Source organism: Nomascus leucogenys, chromosome 20 (assembly GCF_006542625.1).
Source record: "Nomascus leucogenys isolate Asia chromosome 20, Asia_NLE_v1, whole genome shotgun sequence".
In the NCBI taxonomy this organism is placed as follows: domain Eukaryota; kingdom Metazoa; phylum Chordata; class Mammalia; order Primates; family Hylobatidae; genus Nomascus; species Nomascus leucogenys.
The window spans coordinates 45,614,068-45,632,469 of NC_044400.1; positions in this window are offsets into that span (position 1 = coordinate 45,614,068).

Sequence of the window (18,402 nt, forward strand, 5' to 3'; positions counted from 1 at the left end):
ATGCTAGTGTGTGTGTTTTAAACACATAAACAAAAATTAACTCAAAATGAATCACAGACTGAAATATAAGACCTAAAACTACTGAACTCTTAGAATAAAACAGAAATCTTTGTGACCTTGTATTAGGCAATAGTTTCTTAGCTATGACACCAAAAGCAAAAACAACAAAAGAAAAAAGATAAATTGAACGTCATAAAAATTTAAATGTACATTATCAGGAGCAAATTAAATATACATCATCAACAAAAGAAAAAAGATAAATTGAATGTCATAAAAAATTTAAATATACATCATCAAGAGCAAAAACTTTAGTGGTACAAAAAACACTGTCAAGAAAATGAAAAGGTAGCCCACAGAATGGGAGAAACTCTTTTCAAATCATTTATTTGATAAAGGGCTTGTATCCAGAATTTATTGTTTAAAACTCTCTTACAACTCAAACTAAAAAGACAAATTACCCAATTAACATATAAGGAAAAGATCTGAGTAGACATTTTTCCAAAGAAGAAATTCATGTGCCCATAAGCACATAAAAAACATGCTCAGTATCATTAGTCTTTAGGAAAATTCAAGTCAAAATCGCAATGAGATACCAATTCACACCCACTGTGATAATCGTATTTTTAAAAGAAGGAAACTAAGTGTTGGTGAGGACATGGAGAAATTGGAACCCATACATTGCTGGTGGGAATGTAAAAATGATAAAGTTCCTTTGGAAAACAGTTTGGCAGTTCCTCAAAAAGTTAAACATAGACTTACCATTTTATTCAGTAATTATATTCCTAGGAGAAATGGGAAACGGTGTTCAAACAAAAACTTGTACACAAATGTTCATAGCAGCACAATTCACAATGGTCAAATGGTAGAAACAACTCACATGTCCATCAACTGATGATTAGATAAACAAAATGTAGTTTGTTCATACAATGGAATATTATTTGGTCATAAGAAAGAATGAAGTACTGATACATGATACGACATGGATGAACCTTGACCACATCATGCTAAGTTAAAGAAATCAGACACAAAATGCCATCTACTGTAGGATTTCGTTTATATGAAATGTCCCAAATAGGCAAATCCATGGAGACAGAAAGTAGATAGTGTTGCAAGGGGATGGTAGGAAGGAGGAATGAAAAGTGACTCCTAGTGGATACAGGATTTCTTTTGGGGGTGATGAGAAAATGTTCTGGAATTATGTAGTGGTGATGGTTGCATGACTTTGTGAATATACTAAAAACCACTGAGTTGTATACTTTAAAATGTTGAATTTTATGGCCTATGGAGTTATAACTCAATAAAAAATTGTATGAGTAAAAAGTGCAAATGTATGGTTGAAATCAAATCCTTATAGACTACCGAATAAAATTAATTTCATCTAATTTATAAACATGCAGGTGACATCAGAGCAATCCTTTCTAATGCTATTATATAGTATATATTTACCTGGCTTGAAATTTAAGTATAAAATTAGAAATTGTTTACCATCCTCATGTGAACCTGGGGAAAAAAATAAAGATGCAATTTATGAATAATGGAATGAAAGAAACTGCTGATGGTTCCAACAAAATTGATCCAATTGAAAATAATTTTCGGCTGGGCGAAGTGGCTCACACCTGTAATCCCAGCACTTTGGGAGGCTGAGGTGGGCGCATCACCTGAGGTCGGGATTTCGAGACCAGCCTAACCAACGTAGAGAAACCCCGTCTCTCCTAAAAATACAAAATTAGCTGGGCATGGTGGCGCATGTCTGTAATCCCAGCTACTCAGGAGGCTGAGGCAGGAGAATCCCTTGATCCCGGGAGGCGGAGGTTGCGGTGAGCTGAGATCGCACCATTGCACTCCAGCCTGGGCAACAAGAGCAAAACTCCATCTCAAAAAAAAAAAAAGAAAAGAAAGAAAATAATTTTCATAACTGATGAACACATATTTATCAAGCCTTTACCATTTGTAAGACAATATGATGAGCATTTTGATAGGTTATCTACCATAAGGCCAGCATGATGCAAGGCTCCATGAAGCTTACATAAGAAATGAATGAGAATCCTTGCTTGAAATCTGGTTAAGGAAATAGACTAACATAGCTGAAGCAGTTAGGGAGCAAATGTGTTATGTGTTTCAGGGCTGAATGGTATTACAGACTCGTCGAATTACAATGCTGAGTGTTCCTTGGTACTCTTCTACCCCAAATTTATCTTTTTGCAAGTACTGCCTTCAGGAAGAAAATGTGACAAAACTCCACAAAGAGGCAAACGTATCAACCCATCCAATAGATATTTAGTGAGTACCTACTAAGTGCCAGGCATCTGAATCTCAATAATTTATTATGAAAATGAAAATCGGACCAATTTAGTCATGAAATTTATTAAATTCAGCAATAAAATTTGTGGTTAGGAAAGGTGTTTTCTCAAGAGGCCCATGTTTAAACACACCTACCTATATATTTTTCTGTTATCAAAGAGATATTCAAGTTGAAGGCTGTAAACTTTTTTTTTCTTTTGATACAGGGTCTCGCTCTGTCCCCAGACTGGAGTGCAATGGCATGATCTCGGCTCACTGCAACTGCCATCTCCCGGGTTCAAATGATTCTCCTGCCTCGGCCTCCCGAGTAGCTGGGATTACAGGCACCCGCCACTATGCCTGGCTAATTTTTGTATTTTTAGTAGAGATGGGGGTTTTGTCTTGTTGGCCAGGCTGGTCTCGAACTCCTGACCTCAAGTGATCTGCCCGCTTTGGCCTCTCAAAGTGCTGGAATTACAGGCGTGAGCCACTGAGCCCGGCTGCTGTAAACATTTAAAACAGAATTTAATGTGGCCAGGCACAGTGCTTGTAATCCCTGCACTTTGGGAGGCTGAGGTGGGTGGATCACTTGAGGTCAGGAGTTTGAGACTAGCCTGGCCAACATGGCAAAACCCCATCTCTACTAAAAATAAAAAAATTAGTCACGCTAGTGGTGGCACACGCCTGTAGTCCCAGCTACTTGGGAGGCAGAGGTTGCAGTGACCCAAAATCGCGCCACTGCACTCCAGCCTGGGTGATAGAGTGAGACTCCATCTCAAAAAAAACAAAAGCAAAAACAAAAACAGAATTTAATGCTACTTTTCAGAGTAGACAATATGTGATTAAGCTACCATTTAACTTGACTACTAATTTTTTTTTTTTCCCGGAAAGAACATAATGGATTCTGGATTCTGTAGTCAGAGACCAACCTAGGTTCTGATCTTTAGTTACTAGCCATGTAACCTTGGGCAAGTCATTTAATCTCTCAGTCTCAGTTTCCTCATCGGCAAAATGGAGATAACAATATTTCCTATCTTGCTGGATTGCCCTGGGTTTTAATTAAGGCAATGTAGATAAAAGTTTCAGCATTGTGCCTAGTACTTCATAGACTTCAATTAATGTTAAATATGATATTTGGGGAAAAGATTATTTAATCAGCTATTTTCTCCAGTTACAATTCATAAAGCAGCCTTGGAGATGGAGGATGTATCTTCGCCTTAAAATAATGTCAATTTTTTTTTACTATTACTTTTCATTACATATTTCTGAAAACAAAAACTAAAAATGTAAAAAAGTCTTAACTAAAAGATAGATTTTGAATAGAGGCAATAAAATATTTTATGTAAGACAGGTTTTATTTGTTTATTCTTTTTTTTTTTTTTTTTTCGAGAAGGAGTTTCACCCTTGTCGCCCAGGCTGGAGGGCAATGGTGTGATCTCGGCCCACTGCAGCCTCCACCTCCTGGGTTCAAGTGATTCTCCTGCCTCAGCCTCCCGAGTAGCAGGGATTATAGGTGCCCGCCACCACGCCCACCTAATTTTTGTATTTTTAGTAGAGATGAGGTTTCACCATGTGGGCCGGGCTGGTCTCGAACTCCTGACCTCAGGTGATCCACCCTCTTCAGCCTCCCGAAGTGCTGGAATTAGAAGCGTGAGCCACCACACCTGGCCTATTTATTCATTTATTTAAAAAAAAATTTTTTTTAAGTAAGACAGGTTTTAAAATGTTGACCTGCCTTGGCACAGTGGCTGACATCTGTAATCCCAGCACTTTGGGAGGCCAAGGAGGGAGGATCACTTGAGCTCAGGAGTTCAAGACCAGCCTGGGCGATATGGTGAAACCCCATCTCTACAAATACAGAAAAATTAGCTGGGTCCGGTGGTGCGTGCCTGTGGTCCCAGCTATTCAGGAGGCTGAGTGGAAGGCTGGCTTGAGTCTTGGAACTGGAGATTGCAGTGAGCCAAGATTGTGCCACTGCACTCCAGACTGAGTGACAGAGTGAGACCCTGTCTCAAAAGTTGACTTGCCAGAATCCAACTTCCTTGAAATCAGAGTGGAAGAAACTCATATTTAGAGAATAGGGAAGAGTGTAGGCTGGAAGGCAGGGACTTGAGGAACTGGTCACGGCAGTCATGGAAGGTTCCTCAGAGCATGCTGAGAGGTTTTGCTTCCTGCCACAGCAACTGACATTCCTGTAAGTGGAAATTCTATAAATTGACCAGAACCATAAATGAGAAGCTGAATAAGGCAAAGTTTTATATGACAGTCAAGCGATTAAAACTACAGGTCAGGCTGGGTTCGGCAGCTCACGCCTGTAATCCCAGCACTTTGGGAGGCCGAGGCGGGTGGATCATCTGAGGTCAGGAGTTCGAGACCAGCCTGACCAACATGGAAAAACCCTGTCTCTACTAAAAATACAAAATCAGCCAAGTGTGGTGGCGTGCGCCTGTAATCCCAGCTACTCTGGAGGCTGAGGCAGGAGAATCACTTGAATCCGGGAGGTAGATGTTGCAGTGAGCTGAGATCACACCATTGCACTCCAGCCTGGGCAACAAGAGCAAAACTCCATCTCAAAAAAAACAAAACAAAAAAAAAAAACCTGCAGGTCATCTTATGGCCTGGGCCCTTGAATGAGTAGGCATTCTTTCAAAGTTAAGGAAATAAGGCACAAAAAAGTTTAATAATTGGCACTTAATTACTAACTCAATATTCTTATTTTAAAAGTTAGTAGTAGGTCTAGGCTCAGTATTTCACACTGGCAACTTGCTGAGGGAGGTTGAATTCAATAGAGACAGAAAGTAAATTGGTGATTGATTGCCAGGGGCTGGAGGGGGTAGAATGAGGATGGAGTTATTGATTTAAATCAATGGGGTCACAAGGGGTGAAGAGAATAGACAAGGTTCCCGTCCTTATGGAGGTTAGTGTCTATCAGGGAGACAGACAAGTTAAACAAACATTGCAAGAGGTGGAGGGGGCTGGGTCAGCGGCACTTATGCAGGAAGTAATTTCTAAGAAGCAGTAAGTTACGGTAAGAGAGATTATGAATATAATTTACTTCCTGTCTCTATTCACCAGGAAGTAAATTATGGTGTTCTTGGCAAAGTAAACAGTATAAAGGCCCACAGATGAAACAGCACATGGTATGCTTAGGGAACTGAAAAAAGTTTAGATCAGTGGAAATGCGGTGGGGAACAGGAAGAGGCAGATGAGGGTCAGACCACTCGTGTGACAAAACAAAGGGGAACCATCAAAAGGTGTTGAGGAGGCAAATGACATGATCACATTTGCGTTTTGGAGACATCACTGCAGAATGTAGGATGGATTGGGGTGAGGCAAGGCTGGAGGTGGAAAGACCGGTTAGGAGACTAGGAAGGATAACCATGGGGAGAGGTAGTGTGCCTGAACCAGGGTGGTAACCCTGAGGATGATGAGAGGTAGACAGGAGTAAGAGATACGAAGTTGAATCAGCAGGATTTACTGATTAATTGGAATGAGATATCAGAGAAAAGGGATCAAGGTTCTGGCATGGGCAACTTGGAGCCCTTCACTGTTCCAGGGGCACAGAAAGGGAGGTGATTTGGGGAGCTTTCAGTTTAGAAATGTTACGATCGTGGTACTTCCAAAGATATTCAAACGAATATACCTAGTAGATGCAAAGACTTGGCCTTGAACCGTCACTAGTCATCCACCTGGGGATGGTAATTGTAGCCATGGGAGGAGATCAGATCCAGGGAAAGTAGAATGAAAAGAGAAGGGATCTCTTCTCTTTTGGTAGAACCACAGGGAAATGCTAACGAGTCAGAGAAAGACAGGAGGGAGGAGCCAGAAAAGGAAAGAGAGGTGAGGCCAAGAGGAATGAGGAGAATCATAGGATCATCGTGTCACAGAGGCCAAGGAAAGGAAGAAGTGGTCAAATGTGTCAGCTGCTAAAGAGAGGTCAGTAGAGCAAGGACTGAAATTTGCTATTGAATTTAGTAACAAGGAAGTTGTTAGCAACTTAGGAGATTTCAGTGGAAACCCAGATTTCAGTAAGTAGATGAGTAAGTAAGGCAGTGGAAACCATTCTTTTATGAAGTAGATCTGTGACATCGCCAGAGGGAAATGTGGAGTCAAATAGAGTCGGTTCTTAAAACAAACAAACAGAAAAGATGGGACAGTTTAAATGAGAAAAAGAAGTCAGTCAGTAAAAAATGCGGAGGTTCAGGGCCAGGCATGGTGACTCACACCTGTAATCCCAGCACTTCGGGAGGCCGAGGCGAGCGGATCACTTGAGGTCAGGAGTTTGAGATCAGCTTGTCCAACATAGTGAAAACCCGTCTCTACTAAAAATACAAAAATTAGACGAGTGTGGTGGCAGGTGCCTGTAATCCCAGCTACTTGAGAGGCTGAGACACGAGAATCACTTGAACTTGGAAGGTGAACTTTGCAGTGATCTGAGATTGTGCCACTGCACTCCAGACTGGGCGACAGAGCCAGACTCTGTAAAAAAAAAAAAAAAAAAAAAAAAAAAAAAAAAAAAAGTTGGGGGAAGTAGAAGATACAAGAGAGAAGGATTTTAATTGATAGAACAAGATACCATAGAAGGCAGATCATTTGCTTTAGATAGGAGGCGAATAGGAGAAACCTGTCTCCTATTGTAACAGATGTGGGAAGAAGGATAGGATGCCTTGGATCCATTTAAGTTTCTGAGTTGCATGCGGTGGGTGCTGGAACCAGCTCCTACAAGCTTACAGGAGCCAATTGTTAATTTTCAGCAATGTTGCTAATTGGTTAACCTCACATTAACAGCTGGAATTCAGCCACAGTGGGGATATTTACATCATGGAAATTAGTAAATACTATACCTCAAGACTTCCCCATACCCTGACATCTGGAGAGCCAGTTATCAGGCATTTACTCATACCACTGGTTAGGGTAGGAAAGTGAAGGAGTTCCTCAATAGCATTATCTTCTCTGTTGGGGAGGAAGGCAGGGGTCAGGTTTTGAGGAAAGTGAAAACGTTGAACTCTGTGAAGCACTGTGCAGAGGAGAGACAGCCACCTAGGAAAATACTAAATGACTACCACGTTGTTTTGAGGAACCAGTTAAGGATGGAGACTATTAGTTTACAGTGCAATTGACGTATACATTTGTAAGATTTCTTCTTGCAAAGGGAGCAGCCTGGGGATCTTAGCAGAGAAATGGATAGGTGGTTTGATCTGGAGTCAGTCTTTTGCCTGGCACCTGTAATGGAAGAATGAAACACAGCAAGGATGACAGAGTTTTTGCAAGAGAGTAGCTGCAGTAATGGACCGTGGAACTTAAACTGTAAAGGGAAGGAGGTGAAGGTGGGAGAAGGTGATATGTAAGAAGGCAGAAGAGTCACGTTTTCCTGGTATCACATGCTTTGAGTCCCCTTACTATCCTGGCCTCATTTTTGCAACTTGGCCCTCCCATTTGGTAACGTCCCTTTTAGAATGTGGCATCCAACTGCAAGCCCCTCAGTCTTGCACAATGTTCCAGCTTGGCCTGACCATCAAACACCACATCATTGTCCTTATTTTAGATGTCATGCCTGAAAGATGTCGATGCCCAGCCTCACTGAGAGAACTTAGAATAATTGTTAGCCATGCAAGATCAATGAGCGGAAACAAGGATAGGCAGACTTTTAAAATTTATTGGAATGATCTGATACTTGAAAATCTTTTCCTCTGCATTAGCTAACTGAATATCCAATGAATAATCATGGATTATCATAGCTAACAGAATATCCAATGAAAAATCATGGATATTCTACAATATATACAATCACTCTGGCTCATCAATACCAAACATAATTGCCATGAGGACATTATTTTATGAATTATTAGAAAAGCATAAAGTACTAACTAAATAGGGAATTTCAGAGAGTTAGTGCAAAACCTCAAAATGGCTTTCAAAGAAGCTTGTTTTCTCAAAGTAGTTTAACCAATGGGAGGAAAATCACTTCTGGATTATACAGAATTTGTTCATAAGGTTTGATCAGAAGGTGACCTAGTGATGGGGCTACTAATAATGGGAGAACTACACGAAAGAACAAATCTGCTGTTACGAGACTCCAGGGCACGGGAACTATTACTCTAATTTCAAGTGACAATGAGTTTTTATAGCTGATAGCTACTTATGTCTCCCAAAACACTCTAATGCACGTACCTGTCAGAAATATGTGTATTTAATAGACTACATTCCCCATGTCACCTTTCCATCAGATTTAAATGAATTGGGTATAGTGTCATGTTTTAATTTCTCAATAAACATAATATATGTAACAGGAATTTTCCTCCTGAATTAAAAATGTCATTTCAGTGAGATAACCAAATTGATGGTACTCTGAATTTGCAATTCATCACGATATCTGCCAGATTTAACAAATATAATTCACTTTCTCCTACTACCCTGTGATCAGCTAGAGGTCATGGCTTTGACAAATCTAGACTCCCTGGTGCTTTGGGTATAAATCTTGCCCACGTAACTTCTGTTATTTCTTATGAGGTATATGAAGGTGAATAGCATGCAGTTTTTACACCGGCGAGGGCATTTTTCTTCAGCAAAATAATTATCTCATTGCATTTCCCACTTGAATAGCTGACATCCCCCTGCCCCTCAAAAACATGGAAAACAAAAGCTATCCATTTTAGTCCCCTCATGCTAGGTTTTTTTTCTTACCATTTCCCCCCTGTTTTTTCCATTCTTGGGGTATTTGGATATGAGGGAAGATGAAGAAGTAACAGAGTGAGAAACGTTCATTTTTCTTGTGTCACTCTTCACATTGGCCAGCAAGGGGAGTTGTAGAACAATTACAGTGGTTTGAGCTGATATACTTGTGAGCATACCTCTCACAATTGGTTAGGAGTCACAATGTCTTTTGCCCTGGACTCCCTGTGTAACACAGGGAGTATTTTGTGTACCCGTCTAGTTTCCCTTTCATCTCATAGTTTGCTGACCAAAAATTAATTGTGAACTTCAAAATAAAAACGTACTGAAATGGTGAGACATTGGAAATGAAGTGAGCCTTCTATGCCCAGGTGGCATAAAAATCTAATTGTAGCTTCAAGCAGCCCAAGCCCCTTTAATGCGGATAAGAGAGCATTCAACTGACTTCAATAAAAAGGGACTTAAATGGAAGGGAGGTGGCCTTGAGGAGAGCTGGCCTTGACTGCTGGGACTGAGGAGGCCATTGTTCTACATTCTCCTGGGGCTTAGGGAGATTGACAAGGCACCTGCTGCTTTCCAGAGATGAACGTTTAGGTCAGCCCCGAAAACACCCAGGCCTGAGACACTCCCCTGGCCTCTTGGCCCCCTGCCATCCAGGTGCAGGAGATACAAAGGCACAAAGCAAAGGCATGGGAAGAGACCTTTGGAGAGATCTGGGGAGACTGTTTCTGCTCCATCAACAATCCAGGACAGCTCTCTCCCCTTTAAATCATCTTGCATGCTTCTTAGCTCCAAAGCTTTCTATGTTCTTCCATGGATTCCTCTACTGTATCTATGCCATAGGAACATTTGATTACTAACCGCTTTCACAGATCATGGTTCACTTCACTGAGTTTGGGACCAGGATCCATGAATACGTACCCTATTTAATGCCTTAATGCTGCTTTCCCAATTCCCATCCTGGCTACTGAATATATTTTGCTATTGACTGCAAAATAGACTAAAAATCAGTAATCACTAGTTTTCTGAATGCGAAGTTCAAGTTTCTTTCTTTTTTTTTTTTTTTTTTTTTTTTTGAGACGGAGTCTCGCTCTGTCGCCCAGGCTGGAGTGCAGTGGCGCGATCTCGGCTCACTGCAAGCTCCGCCTCCCGGGTTCACGCCATTCTCCTGCCTCAGCCTCTCCAAGTAGCTGGGACTACAGGCGCCCGCCACTACGCCCGGCTAATTTTTTTGTATTTTTAGTAGAGACGGGGTTTCACCGTGGTCTCGATCTCCTGACCTCGTGATCCGCCCGCCTGGGCCTCCCAAAGTGCTGGGATTACAAGCGTGAGCCACCGCGCCCGGCCTCAAGTTTTTATTTCTATGTTTCTTTTGTAAGTACTGAATAAATTTTGTGCCCTGTGTTTTGTTCGCCAACAGGCTGTGTTATATAAAGGAGAGAATCTGGGCTTAAGAGTAGGAGATGTATTCTTTCTTTTTTTTTTTTTTTTTTTACTTTATGGTACTACAGGCACATGCCACCATGCCTAGCTAATTTTTTAAATTTTTTGTAGAGATGGGGTCTCACTATGTTGCCCATGGTGGTCTCAAACTGCTAGACTCAAGCAATCCTCCCACTGTAGCCTCCCAAAGTGCTGGGATTACAGGTATGAGCCACTGTGCCTGGCCTAGATTTTAGTTCTGGTTCTGCTACTTAATAGCTGTATGATGTTGGACAACTCATATAATCTTTCTAGGCTTGTCTATTTTCTCATCTGCAAAAATGGGGAGGGAGGACAAGATTCCAGACTTGAGAGTCAAGCAGACCAGGGTTTTAATCCTATTTCAGGTATTAGCTGGATGACTTTAAGCAAGTGACAAATTAGTGTTATTTTAAGGCTTTAGTGAGATAATGTATGTGAAACCCTTAGCATCATGCTTAGGACACAATCAGCACTCAACAAACAATAGTTATTATAATAATCATGACAATGTTCATGTTATTAAAATTCTTTAGAACCCTTTTTTAAGCTCTAAAATGCAATGGTTTAAGTCTGAAATTTGTGGTTGATTGCTGTGAATAAGGCTGCTCACTTGATCCTGGGCTTCTTAAGAGAATTTGGTAAGAAATAGGCTGAAATTATAGAGGACTTTGCAAAGTGCTTAGATTTTGTTATATAGGACTATAGTAACATTCAGCAAACAATGTGATTATCAGCGTTGTAATAGACACAGTCATGGGCCAATTTCCTTTGTTTTTTCATAGTATAATGCCTACTAGAAATTCTTTAAAGGTTAAACTTCATATTCAGCACACCATGTCCTCTCTACAAACCATCTCTTCCTAATGTGTGTATACCTTTTTTTTTTTTTTTATGAGGTGGAGTTTCACTTTTGTTGCCCAGGGTGAAGTGCAGTGGCATGATTTGTATATATCTCTAGCATGTATATATCTCTCTCTTCTAGGAGAATTTGATTCACTGCAACCTCTGCCTCCCGGGTTCAAGCGATTCTCCTGTTTCAGCCTCCCAAGTAGCTGGGTTACAGGCACACACCACCATGCCCAGCTAATTTTGTGTTTTTAGTAGAGATGGGGTTTCTCCATGTTGGTCAGGCTGGTCTCAAACTCCAGACCTCAGGTGATCCACCTGCTTCGGCCTCCCAAAGTGCTGGGATTGCAGGTGCGAGCCACCGCGCCTGGCCCTAATGCGTGTATACCTTCTTACAGATCACAAGGTGCTTGCACAGATATTTCCTCACTTTAGGCTCCAACCAGAACATGAACTAGGTAAGTTTGGACTTACTGGTTGCTTTCTATAGGAGATTTTTAAAATGAAACCAAGAGGCAATAGGTTCTCTGGTTATTGAAGTCTTTAGAGGAGGGAAGAGGAGGTGTCCCAGATGTTTCATGAGGAAGAGGAGAACAGTAGAAAAGGAGAATGAGGGCAAATGTCATATAAAAATCTTAACTGTGAGGTAGAGGAGAGTTGGGGTGCGGTAGAGCTGGATTAGAACATGGTGGTGGGGAAAACACTGCGTCTCAGGGATTGACTGATTTACAAATAATGCTAGAGATATATACAAATCTCCTCAACTTATAATGGGGTTACATCCCAATAAACTCATTGTAAGTTGAAAATATCCTAAGTTGAAATGTATTTAATACACCTGACTACCACACATCATAGCTTAGCCTAGCCTACCTTAAACATGCTCGGAACACTTACATTAGCCTGCAGTGGGGCAAAATCATGTAACACAAAGCCTATTTTATAATGAAGTGTTGAATATCTCATGGAATTTATTGAATACTGTACTGAAAGTGAAAACAGAGTGGTCATATGGGTTCTTTTTTTTTTTTTTTTTGAGGCAGAGTCTCGCTCTGTCACCCATGCGGGAGTGCAGTGATGGATCTCAGCTCACTGCAAGCTCCGCACCCCGGGTTCAAGCCATTCTCCTGCCTCAGCCTCCCGAGTAGTTGAGATTACAGGCAACCACCACCGCGCCCAGCTAATTTTTTGTATTTTTGGTAGAGACAGGGTTTCACCGTGTTAGACACAATTGTCTCGATCTCCTGAACTCGTGATCCGCCCGCCTTGGCCTCCCAAAGTGCTGGGATTATAGGCGTGAGCCACCGCACCCAGCCCGAATGGGTTCTTGAATTACAATTTCTACTGAATTGGTATGGCTTTCATCCCATGGTAAAGTCAAAAAATTGTAAATCAAGCCATCTTCAATTTGGGACTGGGGAAAGGGGAGTAACCATGAATGGAAGGAAAAATTGCAGGTGACCAGGCACCTGCACGCCTGTAATCCCAGCACTTTGGGAGGCCGAGGCAGGTGGATCACTGGAGGTCAGGAGTTCAAGACCAGCCTGGCCAACATGGTGAAACCCCGTCTCTACTAAAAATACAAAAATTAGGTGGGCGTAGTGGCAGGCACCTGTAATCCCAGCTACTTGAACCCAGGAGGTGGAAGTTGCAGCGAGCCGAGATTGCGCCACTGCACTCCAGCCTGGGAGACAGAGCGAGGCTCTGTCTCAAAAACAAACAAACAAACAAAACAAAATTAAATTAAGACTGAAAGCACAAAACAAGATAAGGAATATTATGTAAGGATGCAAAATTATGTAAATAAATTTACAACATTTAAATTATATATTTTTATTTTTTTTGAGACAAGAGTCTAGCTCTGTCACCCATGCTGGAGTGCAGTGGTGTGATCTCGGCTCACCACAACCTCTGCCTCCCGGGTTTGAGGATTCTACTGCCTCAGCCTCCTGAGTAGCTGGGAGTACAGGCGTGCACCACCAGGTCAGGCTAATTTTTGTATTTTTAGTAGAGGCAGGTTTTTGCCATGTTGGCCAGACAGGTCTCGAACTCCTGACGAAGTGATCCTCTGAGTGATCCACCTACCTGGGCCTCCCAAAGTGCTGGGATTACAGGCATGAGCCACCATGCCTGGCCACTTAAATTTTATTTATAAAAATAATAAGAAGAAAAATTTATCATGGGCCAGGTGTGGTGGCTCACGTCGCTAATCCCAGCACTTTGGGAGGACAAGGCAGGCGGATTACCTGAGGTCAAGAGTTTGAGACCAGCCTGGCCAACATGGTGAAACTCCTTCTCTACTAAAAATACAAAAATTAGCCGGACATGGTGGCGGGCACCTGTAATCCCAGCGATTCAGGAGGCTGAGGCAGAAGGATCACTTGGACCATGGGAGGTCCAGGCTGCAGTGAGCTGTGATCATGCCAGTGCACTCCAGCCTGGGAGACAGAGTGAGACCCTGTCTCAAAAATAAATAAACAAATAAAAAATACAAAAGTTGGGCCGGGCGCGGTGGCTCACGCTTGTAATCCCAGCACTCTGGGAGGCCGAGGCGGGCGGATCACGAGGTCAGGAGATCGAGACCACGGTGAAACCCTGTCTCTACTAAAAATACAAAAAAAATTAGCCAGGCGTGGTGGCGGGCGCCTGTAGTCCCAGCTACTCGGAGAGGCTGAGGCAGGAGAATGGCGTGAACCCGGGAGGCGGAGCTTGCAGTGAGCCAAGATCGCGCCACTGCACTCCAGCCTGGGTGACAGAGCGAGACTGCGTCTCAAAAAAAAAAAAAAAATGCAAAAGTTTATCATAGACTTAACCATCACTAGAGAATTTAAAAAATTAAAAGAATGAGCAATCCATTTTAAGAGATTAGAAGTGAGAAAAATAAAAAAAACCAAACAAACAAGGAAGAGGTAATTAATAATGGTGAAAGTGGAAACCAATTAAATTTTAAAAACCAAAATGATAGAGGACAAATCTAAAATCTGTTTTTTGAAAACATCAGTGAAATAGGTACCCCTCCCCTCCTCCCTCCTTATACTCACTGACAGGAGTAGCAAGAGGCAAAATGAGGAAAGAGAAAGAAGTCATATTCACAGACATAGGAAAGATGAAAGGAGTTGTCAGAGGTCACTTCATGCAGTTCTATGGCAGCAGTTTGAAAACAGAGGAAATGGATGAGTTCCTGGATTAAAAAAAAAAAAAAACAGCGAGTAAAACTGACCCTAAAAGAAGAAAAAAATGTGAATAGGCCAATTACTATAGAAGAGACTGAGAAGGTGATTGGAAATCTATCAAAAAAGGCCACCAAAACCATATGGCTTTCCAGCTGAGTCTATCTGACTTTAAAAGAAGAGATAATTACAATATTTACCTTCCAGAAGAAACTCTTCTAATTCATTTTATAAAACAGTAAACTTGAATACCAAAACCTGAAAAATATTAAGACCTGCCATGGTTCGAATGTGTCCCCTCCAAAATTAAGGTGTTGCCAACACGATAGTATTAACGACTAGGTCATGCGGGCTCCTCCCTCATTAATAGGACTAAGGTCCTTATACAAGGGACTTCACTCAGCATTTAGCTAGATTGCTCCTGAACTCCTCTGCCATGTGAGGACACAGCTCCCTCCCAGGATGCAGCCTCATCAGACACCTGAGGCTACCAGTGCCTTAATTTTGGACTTCCTAACTTCCAGAACTGTGAGAAATAAATTTCTGTTCTTTGTAAATTACCCAATCTCCAATATATTGTTATAGCAGCACCAAACTAAGACAACAACATAAAACCATAAAGATCTCACTTATGAGTATAGATGTAAAAATTCAAAAAATATTAGCAAAGTCTAACTATGTAGCAAAAGTATAACATGCTATGAACAAACGGGATTTATTTCAGAAATACAATAATGGTTTATTATCAAATAACCTATTACTTAATCTATTGCATCAATAATCAAAAAGAAAAATATAAGCATATAAATAAATACTAAAAAGTTATTTGATGGAATTCAGTGGCTTTTCCTGATCGGGAATAAGAATAGAAGGAAAACTATGGATGGCCCCTGACTTATGATGGCTCGACTTATAATTTTTGACTTTATGATAATACACAGCTATTCTATTTTTCCCTTTCAATACAGTATTCAATAAATTACATGAGATATTAAGCACTTTATTATAAAACAGGCATTTTGTTAGATGATTTTGTCCAAGTTTAGGCTAATATAAGTGTTCTGAGCATGTTTTATTTTTTATTTTTTGCATTCCCTGCCTCCCTCCAACTCTGCATGTTTAAAGTGAGCTAGGTGGCTGGATGTAGTGGCTCACGCCTGTAATCTTAGCACTTTGGGAGACCGAGGTGGGTGGACCACTTGAGGTCAGGAGTTTGAGACAAGCCTGGCCAACGTGGTGAAATACAAAAATTGGCTGGTCATGGTGGCATGTGCCTGTAGTCCCAGCTACTCCAGAGGCAGAGACAGGAGAATCGCTGGAACCCAGGAGGCAGAGGTTGCAGTGAGCTGAGATCGCGCCACTACACTTCAGCCTGGGTGACAGAGTGAGACTCCGTCTCAAAAAAACAGAAAAAAAAAATTACCTGGCTGGGCGCGGTAGCTCATGTCTATAATCCCAGCACTTTGGGAGGCCGAAGCGGGCAGATCACCTGAGGTCAGGAGTTCGAGACTGGCCTGGCCAACATGGGGAAACCCCATCTCTACTAAAAACAAAACAAAACAAAACAAAAATGAACTGATTAAAATTGGGCAAAGAACTTGAATCGAAAATGCTCCAAAGAAGAGAAGAGAGAATGGCCAACATGCGTATGAAAAGATGCTCAACATCGCTAATCATTAAGGAAATACAAATCGGAATAACAATGAGATATCATCTCATACCCATTAGGATGGTTACTATTTTAAAAAAAACACAGAAAATATGTAACAAGTATTGACAAGGATGTGGAGAAATTGGACCTCTTGTATGCTCTTGGTGGTAATGTAAAATGGTATTGCTGCTATGGAGAGAAGCATGCTGGTTCCTCAAAAAATTAAAAATAGAATTACCAGATGATGCAGCAGTTTCACTTTTGGACATATACCAAAAGAATTAAACTAAATCCTAAAGAGATTTTAGTGCACCTGTGTTCACACAGCATTATTTACAGTAGAAAGACGTGGAAGCAACCCAAGTGTCTCTCAAGGGATGAATGGATAAATAAAATATGATAATATACATACAATAGCACATAGCCTTTAAAAGAATGAAATTCTGACACATACTACGTGGAAGAAAAGACTTTATGCTAACTGAAATAAGTCAGAAAAATACAAATACTGTATAATTCCACTTATATGAGGTATCTACGGTAGTTAAACGTACAGAAAAAGAATGTAGAATGGTGAGTGCTGGGGTTTGGGGATAGGGGAAAATAGGGAATAGTTGCTTAATAGGTATAGAGTTTCGGTGTTGCAAGATGAAAAGGTCCTGGAGATGGGTTGCACAACAATGTGAATAAACTTAACACTACTGAACAGTACACTTAAAATCGTTAAGATGGTAAATTTTGTTTTGTGTATTTTACCACAATTCCAGAAAAAAAATCCTGCCTTACACATTTTCTACTTACTCCTAATTTTGACTACTATCAGTTTATGCAAATGACTCCCAGATCTATAATTTTAGTACATGCTTCTCCATCCTAATGTGATGATTGACGTCTCTGCTGCCTGCTGGGCTGCTCTTACTGGATCACGTTCCTCTGGCTTGTCAAACTTAGCATCTTCCGAACTGATTTCCCCACAAACCTGCTCCTCCTCCTGTTTCCTATCCTGTGCCTACTCATGAATGAATGAATGAATGGATGGATGAATGGATAAATGCACCTTGGATCTTTTTCACAGGGACCTAATAAGTTGTCTGATTTCAAGATAATGAGTCATTTGAATCACGTTATATTTTTCCAACAGTTTTCTTGAGGTATAATTCACCCACCATGCAACTCATCCATTTAAAGTGTACAATTCATGGCTTTTAGTACATTCACAGTTGCACAACCTTTACCACAATCCATTTTAGAATATTTTCATCACCACCCCCCACTAAAACCCTGTACTTTTTAGCCATCACACCCTCCATTTCCCCATCTTCCCTAGCCCTAAGCAACCTCTAATCTACTTTCTGTTTCTGTAGATTTGCCTATTCTGGACATTTCATATCAAAGGGTCATATAATATGTGGTCTCTTGTAACTGTTTTCTTTTCTTTTTTTTTTTTTGAAACAGAGTCTCACTCTGTCGCCCAGGCTGGAGTGCAGTGACGCAATCTTGGTTCACTGCAACCTCCACCTCCCGGGTTCAAGCGATTCTCTTGCCTCAGCCTCCCACGTAGCTGGGATTACAGGCACGCACCACCATGCCTGGCTAATTTTTGTATTTTTGGTAGAGATAGGGTTTTGCCATGTTGGCCATGCTGGTCTCAAACTCCTGACCTCAGGTGATCCGCCCACCTCGGCCTCCCAGAGTACTGGGATTACAGGCATGAGCCACCGTGCACAGCCGACTGTTTTCACTGAGCGTAATGTTCCTAATATTCATCCATGTTGTAGCACATGGATGCTACAGGTGATCCATATCTTTACTTCTTCTGGCTGAATAATACTGCATTGTACGGATACACCACATTTTGTTTGTCCATTCATTAGTTGATGGAACATTTGGGTTATTTCTCCTTTCTGGCTATTACAAATAATGCTGCTATGAACTTTCCTATATAAGTTTGTGTGGACATATGTTTTCATTTCTCTAGGGGCGTATACCTAAAAGTGAATGAATTGCTGGGTCAAATGTGAATTATCACTTTTAACTTTTTGAGGAACTGCCAGATTTTCCACATTGTGCCAGTTTTCCACATTGGCTGCCCCATCTTACATTCCCACCAGTAATGTATGGGGGTTCCGATTTTTCTACATCCTCCTCAACTCTTGTTATTTTCCTTTTTAAAAAACGTATTCTAGCCAGCCCAGTGGGTGTGAAATGGTATCTCATGGTTTTGTTTTGCATTTCTCATGACTAATGACGTTGAGCATCTTTTCATGTGCTTATTGACCATTTGTATATCATCTTTGCAGATGCATCTATTTACCTCTT